Source organism: Armigeres subalbatus, chromosome 1, assembly GCF_024139115.2.
Source record: "Armigeres subalbatus isolate Guangzhou_Male chromosome 1, GZ_Asu_2, whole genome shotgun sequence".
Classification (NCBI taxonomy): domain Eukaryota; kingdom Metazoa; phylum Arthropoda; class Insecta; order Diptera; family Culicidae; genus Armigeres; species Armigeres subalbatus.
In genome coordinates, this window is record NC_085139.1 from 220,078,845 (window position 1) to 220,099,581 (window position 20,737).

A 20,737-nucleotide genomic window follows, 5' to 3' on the forward strand; every position below is an offset into this window, starting at 1 on the left:
CCCACGAACTCCCTTGCAGTTGGTGCCAGTCGACGGCATAAAATTTGGGAGAGTACTGATGGGGCGCGCGTTAAACGGATTGCGCGGTAGTTGCTCAATCCAGCTTATCGCCCTTTTGTGATAACACGACACCTTCCATCCACTCCTGCAAAACTCCTCCTCCCAAATCTTGTAAGTGACCCAGTGCAGCGCTTCGCTGTGCCTCACCACCGTGTTTAAATAGCTCTCCGGTAGTTGGTCAACCCCAGGACTGTTGTTCTTCAGCCGGCCAATCTCTCCGGATTTCCTGAGATCCGGAGCGGTAAATTACTGTCCGCGCGCGTTCTCCCGTCCATCACCATACCGCCATCTTCGTCTGCCCATCGCCATTCAGGTGTTCTTCGTAGTGCTGCCGCCACCTTTGATCCCTCACGCCTGTTCGTAAGAAGGTTCCCGTTTGTCCACACATATCAGGCTGCGGAATGGCCTACGTGAACGGTTTAACTTCTCATAGAACTTTCGCTGTTATTGAGTGCGTTGCTGTCTAGTCTCTTCCGGTCTCGATCTTCCTGCTGGCGCTTTTCTCCGGAAAATCGAGTTTGTCTGTTCCGCGCCTGTTTATCGTGCCTCGTTCGCCCGGTGTTGCAGCAATCGCCATGCTGCATTCTTCTCTTCCACCAACTGCTCCATTCGCCGTCTCATACAGTCGTTTCTTCTGATCCGGGGCACCGTGCCGGCGGTGGTGCGGTGCTGCAATGGCGGATCGAATATCTCTCTCCAGCCATCTTCAGAGACCTGCGTTAGTGCTCTTCCGTTGGAAAGCACTTCCAGTGCTGCGCGCGTTTGGGCTAGTTCACCATCTTGTAGCCGCCAATGTTGTCAGGCGCTGACTTCGACGCGTGTTGTACACGTCGAGAGTTTTGAGTGCAGGAGCTACTGCAACGAGGTAGTGGTCGGATTCAATATTCGCACTGCGGTAAGTGCGGACGTTCGTGATGTCGAGAAGAATTTACCGTCGATTAGAACGTCGTCGATTTGGTTTTCCGTTTCTGGTTAGGTGATCTCCATGTGGGCCTTGTGGATATTTTGCGGGGAAGAAGGTGCTTCGACTACCATTCCGCGGGAGGCTGCAGTTTGCATCGTTGGCGTTGTCATTCCGATACGGTGTCGACTATCCGGTCCGATGACGGTTCATGCATTCTCCCTTCCTACCTGTGCGTTCATGTCAATGATGACGATTTAACGTCCGCAGTGGGCATCCATATGTCGTTCGTCCAGCTCGTGAACGCTTCTTCTCGTCGTCGGGTCTCCTTCTGGCAGTGCACGCTGATGATGCTAGTTGAAGAAACGGCTTTAACCAGCTTGCAATCCTTGCGTTGATTGGCCACCCAATCACGCGTTGGCGCATTCCCAGCACTATGAAGCTCGGTTCCCAGCTCGTTGGTGGTGCCACAGCTTTGCAGTAAGGTAGCCGCTCGATGCCCTTTTCCACACTTTCTGTCCTGTCCAGCAAATCTCCTGCAGCGCCACGACGTCGAAGTTTGCGGGATAATTCATCGTAGATCATCCTGTCGCAACCTGCGAAACCCAGCGACTGCAATTCCATGTTCCAAGCTTCCAATCGTGATCCTGTATTGTCGCCTAGGTCTGCTGATTATATCGATGTCGCATTATCTCTTATATTGTTCGTAGATTGGTTTTCTAGGCGGCTTATTGGCTAGCGTAAAACCTCCTGTCTCGTCGGAGGCCGTCGTGTCAGGCTGTTAGCGTCCCACCAACACTTCAGGACTTGGGCTTCAGAGTGCTTTGAGCGGCACACGGTCGCTTTAGGTGGGGGCCACTTGCGGATACATGCAGCTTTTTATAGAGGTTAACAGGGCCCCTGTCAAACCCCACCACATCCTAGGCAAGCCCCACAACCTCAGCAGATGGCTGGGAGGGATCAAGCCCTGACAATAGTCCCTGCTGCCCTTGAACTTTTAACTTTAATTTAACTTTGGATCTATGAGTTTGATCATAGGTATTGATATTGAAAATGACAACTTTCATACTGTGTAGACATTAGCAATTTGTTTTATTCAAAACTTCAGGAAATAAACTAATAATTCATGCATAATTAGAATTGCTCTGTTTCTAATATTAGGCCCTTATTTACTCAAAGGGCATTTATAGATTTCTTATTGATGATAAGTATTTTATATTTAAAAATTCTATTAATAAAATTTTCTGACTTTGGCCAAAGTGTGCTACAATTTTAGGGAACTGTCCGTTTTCCAAACTAAGAAATACAGCACCAATTTGTTGCTGTTTTTTATACTATACGCTATGCAACAAAATCACAATAATAATAAACAAGTCAGGAGCAGTAACCTACCATCAAAGGAGGTATCTGCTAACACAAGTACATTATTTAATGTTTCGATTCCAAACTACGAGTCTACGTCTTTAATAATATAATTTGATAATATAATTTCTCCGAAAAATTTTCAATATAAGTTTAATAATATATAATTCTCCGAAAGCAATACGTAAATCAAACGAAGCACATCGATATGGAACGATCGCGATAAATAAACTATCTTTTGGACAACTGATGACAAAATCGGACGCATATAGATGGCAAAACGTATCTAACTGTAGCCATTGCACTCAAGGAAAATACAAACTCATCGTATTCAACACACCACGGCTAATCAGTTGCAGAAAAGATCCGTCGCTGAAAGGAATGAATTTCAAGGCATACATACGCCGCCAAGAGAGGCTTTTTGTTTTCGGTATCAGGGTCCCGATCGACATGGACGCATGAAAGACATCCGTGAGAGTATCGATCAGTACGTGCCCAATCACCAACATCAACTATGTTGCATCGCTATGAAGGAGAGAAAGGAAAATTCCAACGAACAGGATCGGAATTATTTTTCAGCCCGCAATTGAAGTCAGCTCCCACGAGAAGTGCGCATTTTTGCTGCGTTAACACCGTCCGTCCTTTTGTCAACCGATGACCGGTACTTTGCAACAACTGTCTGAGGTACAACCACCGCACGAGAGAAACTGCAGATCAAAACAACGAATTGCTTCAACTGTGCCCGCAATGCACGAAGATTCGGAAACAGGGGATTGCCAGAAACCAAGAGGATAACTTCTGCAAGGTCGGAACATCGAACCACGGACATGGACTGACCGGAAAGAATCCATGGCAACGGAACATAAAAACTATTATGGCTTTGAACAACATTAACGCTTACTACCTGGAGGCCAAGCAGCAACACCCCAACTTCACTCAGAATCGGTATGATATTTCTAATGAACGAAGAGGGATTTCCCAACTCTTCCACAGACACTACTCCGAAATGGCTTCCGGTGATTACTCAGCCAAACCTGGATACAGAAAACACAAACCACAAGGACAGAAACGATCGATTGAAGATATAGTCATCGCCGGATCAGGTTGGAAGTGTTCGCGAACAAGCGGAAGAAGTCATCTGGTGAACCAACGAACAAGCTGGGAAATCGCACTTTTAGCAAATTCCGTGTCACCAGATTATGAACGATGGGCTCAAAAATGACCGAACAACGTGCACAAAGAAATTAATGATCAAGCTTATGGCGCAGGAAGCAGAGTACGAGCGGCAGCATAACGCCCGTCCATAGCATTGGGCGCGGAGTTCACATCCAAAATCCAGATCACGTACAGGGGAGCAAACGCAGGGGATGAGAAGGAACCATGTAAAACAGTAAGTTCAATGTCAGACACATCAATCAGATTTTCTAAATTAATATCCAAAAGTCTTGAAACACAAGGAAGAACTTACCACGAGGTGTTAGTTAAGGGAAGACTATGATATAGCGCTTATATCAGAGTGCTGGGTAAGGTAGAGTGAAGTAAGTAGGAGTAGAGTAGTAGAGCTGAAACTTGAACAAACCAAATATAAAAATACCAGGGTATTTCACTTTCTTTTAATTCCAGGGGTGACTGTGGATATGGAGGGTGCAGGAGTAGTGATGATGAAAGGAAAATAAAAGTCCAGAACCGGTGAGTTACCCGTTTTTCCCGAAAATACGGGTGACAGGATTTGTCACCTGCTCCGATCGAACGCATGCGACAAGGATTATTAAATGCGTACACCTCCAGGAATAGTTATTGAACCCCCCCAACCCCTTATAAAGGAGTTATGGTTATCTTCATTTGTACAACCCATTACACAAAACAACGAACGATAGAGTAGTGAACCAAAAGCAATAACATTAAATCCACCCAGAGCATGTACTGGTACAACCAGATCTTTCTGCAATAACCAACAAATAAATATTTCCTATAGTGTCTGGTCACCTTGATATAGTTGCTATAATGATCCTCAGGTTGATAGAGCTACCTATAACTTTCCTGAAGTAACACTCATTCTCTCGTTAACCAAAACTGACCACCAGTACATTTGCGCGCATACAAGAGCACTTTTACCCTGACAGGAATAAAACCACCGAACTGCTTTGAAAGCGATACTCACACCAAGTGGTCAGAAGTCGCAACGACCAGTGATTTGCCAGTGAAGTTAAAAATACGGCAATATAAAGCAATAAAATCTATGTGGTTTTGAACTTGAAGTGCAACGAAGGTAGAGGTTTGAGCCTAAAAGAAACGCCAGAGTGTTTATTATAATAGTTGATTGGCTTTATTCTGGGACGTATATCTTCCAACAAGTGGATAGCCGAGGATTGGTGAATTCCATTTTTTGTTCTATTGTTGCTGTTCACAAGATGGGCGCACGCTTAGGAGTGATCAGGTGGTAAAAATGAGAATCGGTTGAGAATTTAAAGTGTCTATCAAATCTATAGCGAATGATAGAGGAAAAATTCAAATGGAAGACTTTGATTGGCCTCGTTCATTCCGTCTAGGCCTATTTGTTTCACCAACATTGAGTCGCACTTTAATACAGTGGTGGTGACCAATGTATCGCATGCACATCTCGTCAGAAGCTATTCCGTGGTCAAAGGAATGGATGCCGCCACGAATAGCATCATTGCCAAGCGGAGGATCGCTTTGTCTGTGGAGCTATCCAGACAGCCTCAAGCATCTTCAACCGCCGCTTGGGATACACGGTACACTGACACACTTCCACACTAGGATTAAAGAGCACTGTAGGTTAGGAATATGCAGAGTAGGAGTAAGTAGAACATTTTTTTATTATTTATTCTAAATCTCATTTTCTTATTAAACTATTATATATGAAATTGGAACTCTTTCTTTTGTTATATTTGGGAGATTCGGAGGAGACTTTCGGCGTTTTTATATGATTTCTAAGCTAAATCGCGAACCTGGTCAATTGGTTTGATGGGAAGGTGATTATTTCTATCAAGCGATTTAATCTTTCGAATTCTATCATTGTCTCATGCCCAGCTGGATGACAAGGTCGTCATATTATTACAGAAGATATTTTGGTCGTTTCGATGTATATGGCGCCGAATATTTCAGTTTCGGATTTTTGAGAGTTAGATGAAAGAGATTCTGCAAAAAAAACTGTTAGGTTCAAAGAAAGTTATAATAGGTGGCGACTTCAATGCACCACCACTATTCGTGGGATCCTTTTGCATCAGGATGGAAAGGGTGCGATATTATTTGATCTGGTGATTGACGAATACTTTTGTAACTAATGAATACGGTCAACCTACTTTCATCCCAGTTGAAGTCAATAAGACCCCTCGGCTATCGATCTGCTTCTTGTGTCATCATCCTTGTTACTCGACACGAAGATGGATGTTCTGGATTATGGGTAGGCAGTCATCACTTGGCCTTAGAAACTGTGGTCCAGCTAACCAAGAGCAGAGCAAACGCAGTTTTTTGTTAATAAAAGAAAAGTCTTTGATGGAATGAAAAAACATTAGAGGTGATACGGTAGCAACCATTGTTGATCTGCAAAGGGCGACGAAAAAGATTCTTAAAGGATCTAAACAAAAGAACAAGCATTCACCCCAAGTTCTGGTGGACTGCTGAAGTCGAACAGGCGTGGGAAGACAAAGAGAGTGGCTAGGCGACTGTACCGCACAACCGGAAGTATCGAGGCGCTTTTGGACTACAAAAGGAAGGGCGGCCGTATTCATCAAAATGAAGAAAAGAGTCGTCGAAGGCAAAATTCCAGAATTTTATTTCTAGCATAGACCCACAAACACTGGCTTCCATTGTGTGGGAACAATTAAGAAGACTTACAGGAGGAAAAAGGAAGGTCCAAAACGTGTTGGTTCATGCTGACAACAATTTGGTAAACGAATTCCTCCAAAAATTTTTTTTTTCAGAGCCCTACCAGGACGATACTCCTGCTCGTACAGCGAATTACGATGTACTAACAGTGGAGTTTTGGCAAAGTCTACTAGCAAAGAAAACCAAGGGAAAAGTCCGGATCTCAGCTCAAGGACCCGACGGAATATCATATCGCATGCTACGAATATGGAAACGAAACGGTTAGAGACAACGTAATCCGAAACTTAAATAGGATTTGGAGAACAAATCGAATACCAACCGACCTAAAAACAATAAAAGTTATTGCCATTCCAAAACCGGGTAAAAATCCTGAAACGGTTGAGGGATTTCATTGATCAACTGTGGACTAAAAATCTTGAATGCAGCGGTTCTTCAACAATTGGAAGATGTCATTGGACAGAAAAGGCATTTTACCCGACATGTCTTTCGGCTTCAGGAAACAGATGTCAACCATAATGTACCGGCCAGTGACTAGGACCAGTCACGACACATAACATGCTTGGAAGTTGTCACAAACAAGATAGCTCAAATTAAAAGCCGAAATCGAGTCGCAGCTGTTGTATTCGATGACCTTTCAAACGCTTTCAACTGCGTCAAAGTGGATAAATTGGAAGAAATACTTTTCAAGCTAAGCATACCACCGGAAATCATTAGCTGGTTTGTATCTTTTTAAAAACAGGAAGATCAAAAACAGATCAAACAGAATTCAAATCCAAGTCAATGGCGAAACGCAACACTAGGTTTTGTTAGCCAAGGCTTGCCACAAGGAGATGTGTGTTCCCCTACATTATTTAATGTGTACACTGCAGTTCTTCACGAGATAAAGGTTGAAGGGGTCATGCTCGTTCAGTACATGACGATTTTGCGATGATAGTCGAAGGCGGCACTAGAGACCAAGTAGTGGCCAGAGAAAAGATTTTTTGGAAAGTTTAAACACACGGCGGAGGAACTCAATCTAACGGTGAACCAGCAAAAAACGAAGGCGATGTGTTTTATCAACAGTTCGAAGGAGTTAAACATCCACATTGGAAATATAAAACTAGAGACCGTTCGGACACACACAAGTACCTAGGATTGATTTTGGACAGATCTCTTCAATATGGTGCACATATAAAGTTTAGTTCGAAGACTGACAGAAAGACAAAACATGATTAAGGTAATCAGCGGCATAAAGTATGGCGCACATCCGCGAACATTAAGAATGAAAGCTTATACCGCCCTTTTCAGAAGCTGTGTAGATTACGGTTCCACCATATACGGTTCTGCTTGTAAATCAATTTGGGAAAAATCGACGTTCTAAATAATCAGTGTCTCCGGAGAGTTACCGGGTGCGAAAACAACACCGATAAATACGCTGTACGCATTAGCAGCTCAACGCCCATTAGATTTTGGCGCCTGAGAAACGCCGGTAAACAGTTGGCGAAACACTACCATAGAAACCCCGCTGTAAAAATTCAACTAGATTCCATCGCAGAACAAGATTTGACACCGGAAAATAATAAATTACCTTTTATCATATAAGTAGCCCTAGAACATAGCGTGATTCTGCAAGCAGCAACATCATCCGTCATCAGCAAAAGTCTCTGGGAGAAGTCCAGATTGTAACGGAGCTACCGGACGGACATTGGAAAAAGAAACGATCAACGACAAAGTTTTGAAACAGCTAACACTTTCATTATTACATAGAAAATACGCTGGAAAGAATCATATACGCACTGATGCTTCCAGGAATTTGGAATCCTGCGGTATCAGGATATTCGATGCAGCAACGAACTTCCGTTTGAGTCTGAAGTTATACAATTACATGTGCATCATGTCTGCAGAACTGTGGGCAATTTATGTAGCTCTCAATACGTATTGCGCAACGATATTCACAATGCAGTCATTATGACAGACTCCATTTCTGGATTGGAATTTATCAGGTCGAAAATCAATCAGCGATACCGTGATGAAATTATTGAAAGGTTGCTTAATATGGCCGCAGATTCACACACTATCTTGCAGTGGATTCCTGGATACACAGAGTCGTGGGAAACAGAAACCGCTGATCAGTTGGCAGAATCTGGTCTAGACGAGCAATACATCTGTAATACCGAAATGTTTATTCATGACGTGGAAACTATTTTCTCTGCTTGGAAGATGAGAATGCACAACAATGGTACCTTGAATACGCCGCCGTAGAAGGAAAAGGCCGCAATTTTTCCAACATCAGAACACGATCCCGCTAAAACCCTGGTATTCCGGAACCACAGCTCACAAACTCCAGAAACGCGCACTCTGGAATCGTCTTCTTGCTGGACACGACTATTCTGCCTACCCAGTCAACACAAGATCGTATATGATGTCACATAAGATGCTAAAGTGGAGGCCATATGGGTACTTCGCCATACAATATGTGCGTATATCGCCTCCACTTTAGCATCTTATGTTGCATCATATACGATTTTGTGTTGACTGGGTACTGGCTAGCTAAAATGAAAATACGATCAACATGTTTATGCGAAAACTGTGAAAACTATGCACAAACGAGAACCAAATACCAACTAGACAAATTCGATAATATTTATCAACTGTTTGCCACCAATGAAACAACACTCCTTCGAATAACTGCAAGTCATTTAACTGCAATGCTTTTTAACTGCAATTCGATAGTTGCAACAGTTTTGCAGGTTATCGGACAGCTAAACTTCAAACTGATGTCAAACTCAATGACAGCTGCATTGCGCTGCACATTTAGATGCACTGACACTGCATCTGACGTCGATTGACAACCGTTTGACGTCTAGAATGCGTTGAAGTTATCGAACGGCATTCGTTAACTGAAAGTAAAACATTTTGCAGTTATCGAACGGCTACTATGGTTGCCTTCCTTCATGAGATAAACAAACAAATCTGACATCTAACATTGCCAACATTTACCTACCTGACCAACCGTGACAGTAAAGACGACGAAACTATAAACAAAACTTGACTGGCAATATAGCGCTCAAGCTGTGCCATCCAGCAGCTCACTGAACAAAGTGAGCACCAGAAAGAAGAAGAAGAAGAATAAGAACGACAATCTTCCAAAGATAATCTGTGAATCTTCCTCTATAGTTCACCTACCTGGATGTCTGGTTGGCAGCAGCGTCGATACACATATGCCTGATGTATTGTAAAGCTCCGCAATCGTCGGTCTTGGGCGATGATCGCTTTAGTTTCCCCGAACGTTCAGGGTCCCGAGGTCCGATTCCACCGCGTGTAGCCAGCGTATTCGTGACATTCCACAGAAGTTGCCAGCCCTATCTGGTTCAACTTGTTGAACATTTCTTCCTTCCGGCATTCACACTATGTGACCATTGCCCACTGGAGTCAGCCGTATTTTATACGATTCACAATATTTTCTTCTTTGTATACTTGATACAGCTCATGATTCAGCATCTTTGCCACACACCATTTTCTAGTTTCCCTCCGAGTATTGCACTTTTCGCTCGAAAACCCCAGCTCTCCGGTCCGTCTCATTTAACGTCCATGCTTCATGTCCATAAAGGGTCACTGGTAGAATCAGCCACTGTTCGCAGCAGAAGTACGTCTTTTCACTTCACGGGAATCGTCATTTGTCACATGTCACAAGCGTTCCAAGGTAAACAAATTCTTCAACAACTTCAAGCACATCCCCATCAATCACTACCTCAGCACCAACACACCACTAGGTCTTCCTCTATCTCTACCTGCCACCATGTACTTTGTTCTGGTAGAGTTAATGGTTAAGCCTATCCTCACCATCTCCCTCTTCAGTGGGACAAAAGCCTCCACTACTGCTCTGCGATCGATTCCAATAAGATCAATGTCGTCCACAAAGCCCAAGAGCATAAGCGACCGTGTGATGATAATGCCGTTCCTCTGCACGCCAGATGTCCTAATAGCGCCTTCGAGTGCAATGTTGAACAATAAATAAACCCTGCTTTAATCCGTCTAAGGTCACAAACGAGGTTGACACTTCGTCTGCAATCCGAATACTTGATTTCGAGCCATCCAGCGTTGCACGTATCAGTCTAATCAGTTTCGCCGGAAAACCATGTTCGGACATTATCTGCCACAGCTCATTTCTTTTCACTGAATCGTATGCTGCTTTGAAATCAATGAACAGATGGTGAGTCTGCAAGTTGTACTCCCGGAATTTATCAAGGATCATCCGCAGGCCAAACATCTGATCCGTCGTTGATCGGCCCTCACGAAAACCTGCCTGGTATTCGCCGACGAAGGACTCCTCAAGCGGTCTCAGTCTGTTAAACAGGATACGCGACAGGATTTTGTGGATCTGTAATTGGCACACTCTAGTCTGTGCCCTTTCTTATAGATTGGGCAAATGAGGCCATCCAACCAGCCGGCAAGCAGTTCTTCATCCTCCCATATTTTCTGGATAATGTGGTGGATTGATTGATGCAGCTGCTCACTTCCGTGTTTGAGAAGCTTGACCAGGATCTCGTCCTTGTCTGTCAGCAAATTCCCTCTCGGTTATTGCACATGGTGGACACTGGCACAGTCTTATGCCGCTCGCCATTGCACTGTAAATTCTCATACAAATGGGCGGCCAAAAATATTTCTCGCGCTTAGTTTCATAGGGGCATAACTGTATTGATCGATTTCTTTTCATCGATTTTATATTTCGTTAATAACTCAATTGTTTCAAAAGCTACAACCGTGATTGTAAATTCTGGTGCAAGATACAAACATCCTTTATCACACCAAACAATTAAATCATCGACAAACTAGTGCAATTCGGTACAATAATGAAAAGAAAATATCGACGAAGAGAAATCGATCAATACAGTTTACGCTCCTATGAAACTAAGCGCGAGATTTTTCAGTAAAAACTGTTATTTAAGAACCTTTTTTTTACCCTTTAAGGGTCATCGTTAACTTCAAAAAATGTCACCCGCGTAATTGGAGGTTGAGAGGGGGTTGAGCATCGTCCGTGAAAGTGAATGGTCGCTAAAAATTAGATTCGCTGAAAGGTTTTAGTGCGATAAGCCGGAAAATGATACTTCCACTGGTCAGTTTAAGAAACCTTGACCGTCGTGGAAGTTGGTACGCAAGGCGGCATTGTTCTAGAGATAATTGGATTCTTCCTACTCTCGACGCGTACCACTCGTACTCATGAACTAGTTCCCAAGCACTCGTGCCCCACGTTGGGCGCCAATTATAACTGCTACCAACGACCATAGCTCTGTCGATGCGTTGGGGCTCTTTGGAGGACCTGCTGGCTGACGGTGACATACATGTTACCCGGGGATACCAACCACGAGATTTGGAATTTAGAAGGTTTGGACTAGCAACCCTATAACCCAGAGACCGAAGGAGTGAAAAAGTGTCGAATTGGCAATGTATGAAAATACATGAAATCACGAAAATAATACTGGCAGCACTTGAACTTTTTGCTAACTTCTTATGAATGCAAAAAGCAAACAAGTTGAATTGGAACCGCTTTTGACAATTCGATTGGAAACAATATGGCGTCTTCGCCGATCTCTTATTCTAGTATTTCTAGTTTCGACTTGCGGTGTACGGCCGACTGGGCCGTTTGATAAGCACGTGTTGCTTGACTGGGCCTTGCTAGTTTATGGTGCTTTTTGGACTCGACGACCACCATAGTTCTGGAAGCACGAGTTGTTTACTTGACCAGGATGTCTGGAGCCCTTCTTCCTTTCGTCCGCGTGGATAGTCTGTTGTGGTTGGACGAGATACTTCTCCGGTTGATCTTTTAGGATTATCAATAAAAGCATCATTGGAAATCAGTTGAATTTTTCGCGAATTTTGTAATATTAATTATAGCACGAATGAGCGATAAACTTAGTCAACAATTTCTATTGCATTTCATGCATAATCTGTGCACATTGAGGTTGGAAAGCTAATCCCATGCCCCAACTATTGGTTCCCTGTGCAATTTCGATTATTCTGGTCAATCACGGAGTAGCAACTACGAATTGTGCGGTTATCAAGCTCAAGCTCAAGCTCAATTTTTATTGCAATTCATGCGCGAGTTAACGCCAGTGCCAGCCGTACTTAGCAGATTCCAACGACGGTGCCACCTTCGACAGCAACTCAGGCAACAACAACGAGCTACATCAGCAATCTATCGATCGGCAACGAGTTAGATCGATCGGGCTTTGGAGATGGAGCTGCGTTGGCATTTTCGAATAATTGAATTGTACTTGTAACGATAGTGTAATAAATCAGTCTTTAGTAGGCAGCAAAGGTGTGAAGACCCTTTTTTACAAATATTTCCCGAGATCTAAAAGTTTAACTCACGCAGTGCTTTTAATCGCCTTTGAAAAATGCATCACACCAGCTGGGGTCATGCCTCCCTACACCGAGACTCTAGTTACGCCTATAGTCATCTAAAAGCAAATTATAATCCTTCCATACTCTTCCGACCATTACTCATAAGTATTAACAAGATATTAACAATAGTAAGAACTAGAGCACAGTGTGGTAGATCTTACTCCGTAATGCACCAAGAAATGATGTCTACCCAGCATTACAGGCTCCGTTTACTGCCTGGTTCTCCCAAACACATGTTACGCGATAGTCGCGACGCGATTCTATCGCTTTGCGACAACGATTCTGTCGCCGTTGGTAAGCTTATTTTTCAGGGACAATGACGACCGGCGGTTGATCAAAGGGTACAGTAGTTTCAACAAAACGTTACACTTTGTTACCGTTTTGTCAACCTGTTGCATGAAAATAAGCTTGCTGTCGAGGATCAAGCCAAGGTTGTCGGCCTCATTGGCCCATTCCACAGTCGTGCCATTGAGGATGATTTTACAGTCCCCAGGAAACATGTCTAGGGGATTTGGAGTGGGGGAATATGATGACCTGGGTCTTCGCCGCGTTGATACAGATCTTCCAGCTGGTGAGGTACTCTGTCAGGGCATCCAGGCCTCGTTGGAGTTTTGCCACTAGCGCTCTGATCACTCTACCGTTGTAGACGATGGATGTGTCATCTGCGAACAGAGACAGAATGCCGCCTTCTGGAGGTTCTGGCATGTCGAAGGTGAACAGATTGAAAAGCAGGGGCCCGAGGATACTGCCCTGGGGGACGCCTGCGACGATGTTGTGCGCATTGGAACTCGCTCCGCTGATTGAGACCCGGAATGTCCTTGCCGACAGGTAATTGTTGATGATTTTCACCAGGTGGCTAGGAAGATTCTAGCAATGTAGTTTGTACACCAAGCCATCATGGCATACATTGTCGAACGCCTTGCCGACATCGAGTATGGCCATGGCGGATGCTTTTGAGACAAACTTGTTCCGTCTGAGGACGTTTGTAACTCGAGTCAGTTGGTGTACAGTTGACCGACCGCGTCGGAAACCAAACTGTTCCTCGAGCAAGATGTTGAGATTTTCGGCAGACTCAAGTAACCGGTGATGAATAGCTTTTTCGAATAGCTTGGATAACCCTGAAAGAAGGCTGAGACACTGATTAAAGATCAGCGAGAGGTGCTCAAAGAACGGAGCACTCATGTGTTTGAGCTCGAGATTTAGGATGCTATCGAAGCCTGGGGCCTTCATGTTCTTCGATGATTTGATATAGGCCGTCAATTCGCCAGCTGAGATCTCCAACTCCTCCGAGAAGTCGTTGGGAATCAAATGGATGTTGTTAGCATGCTCGTTGACGGCTGCTTCGTGTGGACTGGCGATGTTCTGCCCAAGATTGTGTGAGCTGACGAAGTGACGACCTATTTCAGCGACCTTCTCTGCAGGAGTTATCAAGCGATCCTTAGAGCCATTATTGTCTAGTGGGATCAAAGGTGGAATGGGGTGGAAAATTAGTATTTTGGTCATTTTCCAGAACGGCTTAGCATAATCTGGGAGAATGCGGATCTTATTTGAGAAATCGATATTTTTTAGGTCCACCATTCTGGCCTGGATAATTTTTGTGATTCGATTGCAGCGTGCCTTAAGTTCAGAGTTAAGTTAAGACCTGGTCGAAGCAGGTTTTGCAGCCGCGCAGCCGAGTGGCGAGCTGCGCGAAGATGCGCATCAGTTGCTCCGGAGTGTACAGCGGGGCAGATTTTTCCGGTGGGACGGTTTCGTTCTCCGACTGCCTTCTTCCGGATTTCCAGGAACTCGGCTCTCTTTGGGCAGCCCTTTGTGGTGGCCCGATGTTTGTCGCCACAGTTAGCGCACTTGGGATCGGTCGCACTCGTCAGTCGGATGAGGTTCGCCACACTTGTTGCAGCGCGGCTGCATGCGGGAGTTCCTGGTGCCATGTCCGAAATTAAAGCAGTTGGTGCATTGCGTGACATCGCGGTGCACTGGTCTATATCGCTCCCAGTCAACGACGGTGTAATTTATAACGCCAACCAGCTTCAGGTCCTTCCAGGTAGTGGAGCCGTGCTCCATATGGATCAGATAAAGCTTGTCGCGATATCTCCTCGCCTTGTCGTGACGAGCGATCTTGTGCACGGCCACTGGCTTCAGTCCGCAACTTTCAAGCTCTGCTTGGAGCTTTTCCTCTTTCATGTCGTGGAGTCCTCACAGCAAAGCTTTGAGCTGCTTCGTGCAGGGGTGGTCATGAGTGTAGTACTCATACTTGTGGACATCGAGGAACTCACGACGGATTGATGATGGTCCCTGCCGAAAAGTACATTTTAGCCCCGTAGCGATCAGCTGGCGAATTTTTGGGCGTAAATCCGGTGGATCGCCTTTCACAAACACGGGCGGGCTCCGGTTGCACCTGCGATTGCTGCTTCTTCCTCTTTTTTGGAGGATTGCCGGCGTCATCAAGCGGCAACGGCGAGAACACATTGCTCTGCAAAAGCTGCTTAGAGGGGTTACCCGCGCCTCCAAGAGCAGTGCGCTTAGGCACTTTTCCAGCGACCGAATCGGCCTACGAGTCTCCCATGACGGGTCCGGGAGAAAATAACGCTAACGCGACGAAGCGAAAACCTAAACAGCGAACGAACGAGAAAAAACACTTGGAAAAAATGCGCGAGCAAAAAACACGTCCGTACGTGCTGCTATCTCGAACTGGAATGATTGCGATGATGAGCAGCTGTCGAAAGAGTGTTCTCGCAGTATAACTTAAATAAAACTATGGTTAGACTGACCGACTGAACACCAGCACGATTTGACAGTTAACCCACGGGAAAATTGTCGAATTCGAGGGGTAAAATGACAAATGCGCTTCAGCCTTACTAAATCAAGATTTTTGTTAAAATTTGTTTGCTCCCAAATAAAGATGAAAAATCATAAGGGTTGCGTACAAGACACGACCGCCCGACGTAAAGTACGTAAAACAGTTTGGTGAAATGAAGAATCTAGTGTCAGTGCAAGAATACATATTTGCAGCAGCTCTCTACAATACGCGCTCGTTATTCTGCAACGAACGGCAACGTGATTCTGCTACGACTCGTACTTTGAACAAATTCGTCTCGCCTCAATATTCCTATGTTTAAAATGGTGGCCCTGAGAAGAAGCGATTTTTCCAATATCCCATACACCCAACCGGCGGTTGTAAGATTTTTCAACAATTTGTATAAGAATCTACCAAAACCTGTGTAAGAACTAAGCATAAGCGAAATTGCTAGATTTTCATACAAATATTGCATAAGAATCTAACAATTTTGTAAGTTTTTCTTGATTTTTTTTATATAAGAATCTAACAACTTCGCATATATCCAGTTCTTATACAGATTTTGGTAGATTCTTGTACAGAATTATTAGAAAATCTAACAATCGCCGGTTGGGTGTATGTATTTGGAATAAAATTTGCTCAACAACTCCGCCGATGCTTAGAGATGTCGTAAAATCTCGAATAATCGATTAGTAACTTATCGATTACTCTCGATTCTTGTCGATTAGTGAATTGATTCATCGTTGAGTAGTAATCGAATCAAAATTGGTCGATTATCGTAAAGAGGAATAAATTTATGGAAGGAAGCGAAATCGAATAGTTGGGGAAAAATCTCGATGAATCGATTACTCTCGATTCTTGTCGATTAGTGAATCGATTAATCGTTGGGAAGTAATCGATTTAAAAATTAATCGATTATCACAACAAATAATCGATTATCACAACAAATAATCGATTAATCGAAGTAATCGATTAATTTGCGACATCTCTACCGATGCTGGGACCGCTCTCCGCGATATTTCAAATGAAATGCCACGCGCGCGGGGGAAAGCAGTTTTCTTATAATCAATAAAGATGGCCCATTAGTCCCGCCTCTTTGTTGTCCGGTATGACTGCAAATATTGTGTACCCGTCACACACTCACCAAAGGGGCGTGACTACAGGTTTAACTTTATTGATTACAAGAAAGCAGCTCTTCCGCTCCGCGTGCGCGAGCCATTTCGTTCGAGATGTCGCGAAAAGCAGATCGTAGTCCCACCATCGGCTTCGGCGGAGCTGCTACCGGAAATTTCATTCGCATCGATGGTGTGGTTCATGCGGTCGTTCGCGCTCAGATTAAATTTTCTTGTCTGAAGTACTAATGATTGGCTACCATCAGAGAAAGTAGCTCTTAAGTCACAACTTGAGGCGAGATGATGGCAGATTGTTTTCCATCGGTAGCAGAATCACAAGCGCGCGTTATAAAAAGACGCTGCCGATAATTATTCGCGTGGATAGCAGTAACAGTCAAGTGAAATTTCCCATCAAGATTATAATTTTAGTAGGTAGTCTGCTACTTGTTTAAGGTTTTATTTCCATCCATGCGAATACATATTTGCAGCTTCTCCTTCTGACGCGCGCTCGGACCGGCAGTAATGCTATGATTCCGCTACCGATACCAAACAATTATGCTTTGTTCTATGAAAAAATTCGTCTTATATCAACTTTCTCAATCACTTATCAATCACTGAATCATTGTTCAAAATTAAATCCACAGCAAGAAGAGTAATTAAGTGCTAGACAAACATCATATAATTGAGCTCAGAATCACGCTAGAATATTTTACTGAAAAAATTTCTAGTTCCTAGCGGTTGCACTATAGACAAATTATTTCAACTTAACCTTCCTCCCAAACATAATGGTGGTTCTGAAAAGATCCGATTCATTCCCAATTATGTGTCTCACCAACAACAACTACTGGACTGCGCGACAGCCATCTGATGATTCGGCTTTACGCACACCGTTAATTGCCAGATCCAAAAATGCTGCTTGTAACATGGATGTAAAGATGTACTGCTGTTGCCACGACCGCCACCACGACCGCCACCACTATCGAACGAAAAATTTTCATCCGCACCACCACAGCCGTTGTCGCTGGAACCGCTTCTGGACGCATTGGTCCGCTTTCCATGAAATCCAGAATGAAAATGACGTGCGCACGCGAAACACGGGGCTTTTTATACACAGGAAAAACGAAGCAGTGGATCAAAAGGCCCGTACCTTACTGCAATCTGATGTCCGTGTTGGGGATTTATGAACGGGATTGATTATTTTTGAATTTTTCACCCGGTTTGGAAAGAAATAACATTTTAAATAGTTTGCCGTTGATAATGAATAGTTTTAATACAATTAGCAAATTGGTGGAAAGTTTCCGAATTTATTATTAACAAAATCTCGAAAATCCGTCGAAAGATAAAGTCGCCATTACCGTTTGAAATCTTACATGATTTCGTGACGGTCCCCAATTTGGAAATTTTCATTTTGCACCCTATATTCGAGGCTTCCCCTTAGACGTAGTTAACGTCAAAATGCGCGAACAAAAAACACGTCCGTACGTGCTGCTGTCTCGAACTGGAATGGGCAACGCGCGCGCGGGAGGGGGGGGGCTTTGTTGACCAAATTTTATGAAATTTGGCCACAATATTCTTTGATATGCAAAGAATGTTTAGGCCAAATTTGAGCATAATTGGGTTGGTTAGGGGTATATATGTTTTTACATTTCCTGAACCTGCATAAAAAACTGAGCCTAACCCCAATTTTTCAGAATTTTTGGAGCCCCGGAACTATTTTAAATTTTAATTTTTAAATTATATGGAAATAAAAATTTGTTCTTATGCTGCATGGGTCAACTGTCATTGTATGAATGTTAGTGCCATTATATCGATTGAAATGGCTTATTTTTTGCTGTATGAAAATGTAAATAAAAGGTTTACAAACAAAATAAAAATATATTAGAGATCAGCAAAGCATGCTCTTTATGTTAAACTATAAAAAACCTCATATTTTTCTTTGCTAAGCAACCCAATTAGTTACAGAAAACCCCCTGACAATAATAGAACAAAACCTGCAAAAGCCGTAATTTCAACTACTAACGATTGGCTACCATCAATGAAAGTAGCTCTTAAGTCACAACTTGGGGCGAGATAAATTTTGATCAAAGTAAAACTTAATTGCTTGGTGATAGCAGACTGTTTTCCGTCGGTAGTAGAATCACGAGAGCACGATTCAGAGAAAGACTTATAATTTTGGTAGATAGTCATCCATGCGAAAAACATTTTGCAGCTTCTCCGTTTGACGGCGCTAGTGATTCTACATACATACAGAAAACATACGATGATTCAACTCATCCATGAGTTTTTAGTGCTGAGCCACGCGCGCGCGGGAAAGCAGTTTACTTATAATCAATAAAGATGGCTCATTAGTCCCGCCTCGTTGTTGTCCGGTATGACTGCAAATATTGTGTACCCGTCACACACCCTCCAAAGGGGCGTGGCTACAGGTTCAACTTTATTGATTACAAGAAAGCAGCTCTTCTGCGCGAGCGAGCCATCTCGTTCGAGATGTCGCGGAGAGCAAACCGTGGTACCACCTTCGGCATCGGCGGAGCTCCTACCGGAAATTTTATTCCCGGCGATGTTGTGGGTCGCGCGGTCATCTTCATCAACATTAGCAGCGCTCAGATTAAATTTTCTTGTCTGAAATAGGGGAATGTCGGCTTTGGCAGGTTTTGTTCTATTATTGTCAGGGGGGTTTTTGTTGACCAAATTTTATGAAATTTGGCCACAATATTCTTTGATATGATATGATATATGATATGAAGTACTAACGATCGGCTACCATTAATGAAAGTGGCTCTAAGGAGGCACTACACACCGTGTTATTTTTCCTATCTTTTGTCTTTTTCTAACATTGTCACCTCGTAATTTTGTAACTGTAAATGTATCAGCATGTAGATTGCGAGTAAGCACGCGCCGATGATACTTTTTCAAAATCATTTTTGTTGTAGAAAAAAAATTAAGCATTAATGATAATCAATAGTATCAATAGAATTGGCAAATTGCTGGAGGGTTTCCGAATCGATGGATAAGCAAATGTCGAAAATAACATAAAGACGCTATTAGCGTTTGAAATCTATCCTAATTTTTGTTACAGTCTCGAATTTGGAAATTTCCGTTTTAAACCCTGTATCTCAGTCTTCCTCTTAGACGAAGTTTACGTCAAAAAATCTGTAGCAAACATCAATACTGACGCCATACAATTTTCTACAGTCATAATGCGAATCAATTGTTTGCATGGTCTCCTTCCGATACTTGCTTGGAATTCAACTACCGACGTTAGCGTTGCGCTTTGAATAAAGTTCATCTCGGAACCGATTTCTTTTCAATCATCAACAGGAAAAATAAAAATTAGAGTCTCATGGGAAAATTTCATGTTGTGCCGACAACATCCAAATCGTTGCAAACGCCACATTAGTGAATAAATTGCTGTAGCAATCTTCCGATGACAGCCTATGCTCGGACCGGCACTAATGCTATGATTCCGCTACCGATGCCAAACAATTATGCTTTGTTCTATGAAGAAAGTTCGTCTAATATCAACATTCTCAATCACTAAAATCATATAACTCCGAATTACGCTAGAAAATTTCACCGAAGAATTTTCCAGTTCCTAACAGTTGCACTTTAGGAAAATTATTTCAACTTCCGTGTTGGGGATTTATGAACGGAATTGAATTTTTCACCCGATTTGGAAAGAAATAACATTTTCAATAGTTTAACGTTGATAATCAATAGTATCAATAGAATTGGCAAATTGCTGGAGAGTTTCTGAATCGATTGATAAGCAAATGTCGAAAATCCATCGAAAGATAAAGACGCTATTAGCGTTTGAAATCTATCCTAATTTCGTGACGGTCTCGAATTTGGAAATTTCGGTTTTACACCCTGTATCTGAGTCTTCCCCTTAGACGTAGTTTACGTCAAAAGATTTTTACGCCTGAAAATAAAGGTGAGGTTAAAAAAATATGTGGCAACACTGGTCAGATCTCCGAGGCGTGCACACGCATCCACAGATAGCTGCTGTCATCCTATTTCGACCAGACCATTCCACAGAGTGGCCTCATTATTGGAGATCGAATCGATGCCATCAAAAACCGATATCAACCGAAATTCGAGAGCATAAACATAAACAGCATAAACATTACGGAAGAGCGGAGACGAAATCTTAGAACAAGCGTTGGACCGGAATCCAGTAGAACATTGTAGCAGAGCCAGACCCAGGAGCTCGTGGCGACGTTGCTTAATAAAGATAAAAAGACGGTTGACAGGAATCTAACCTGGGTGCAG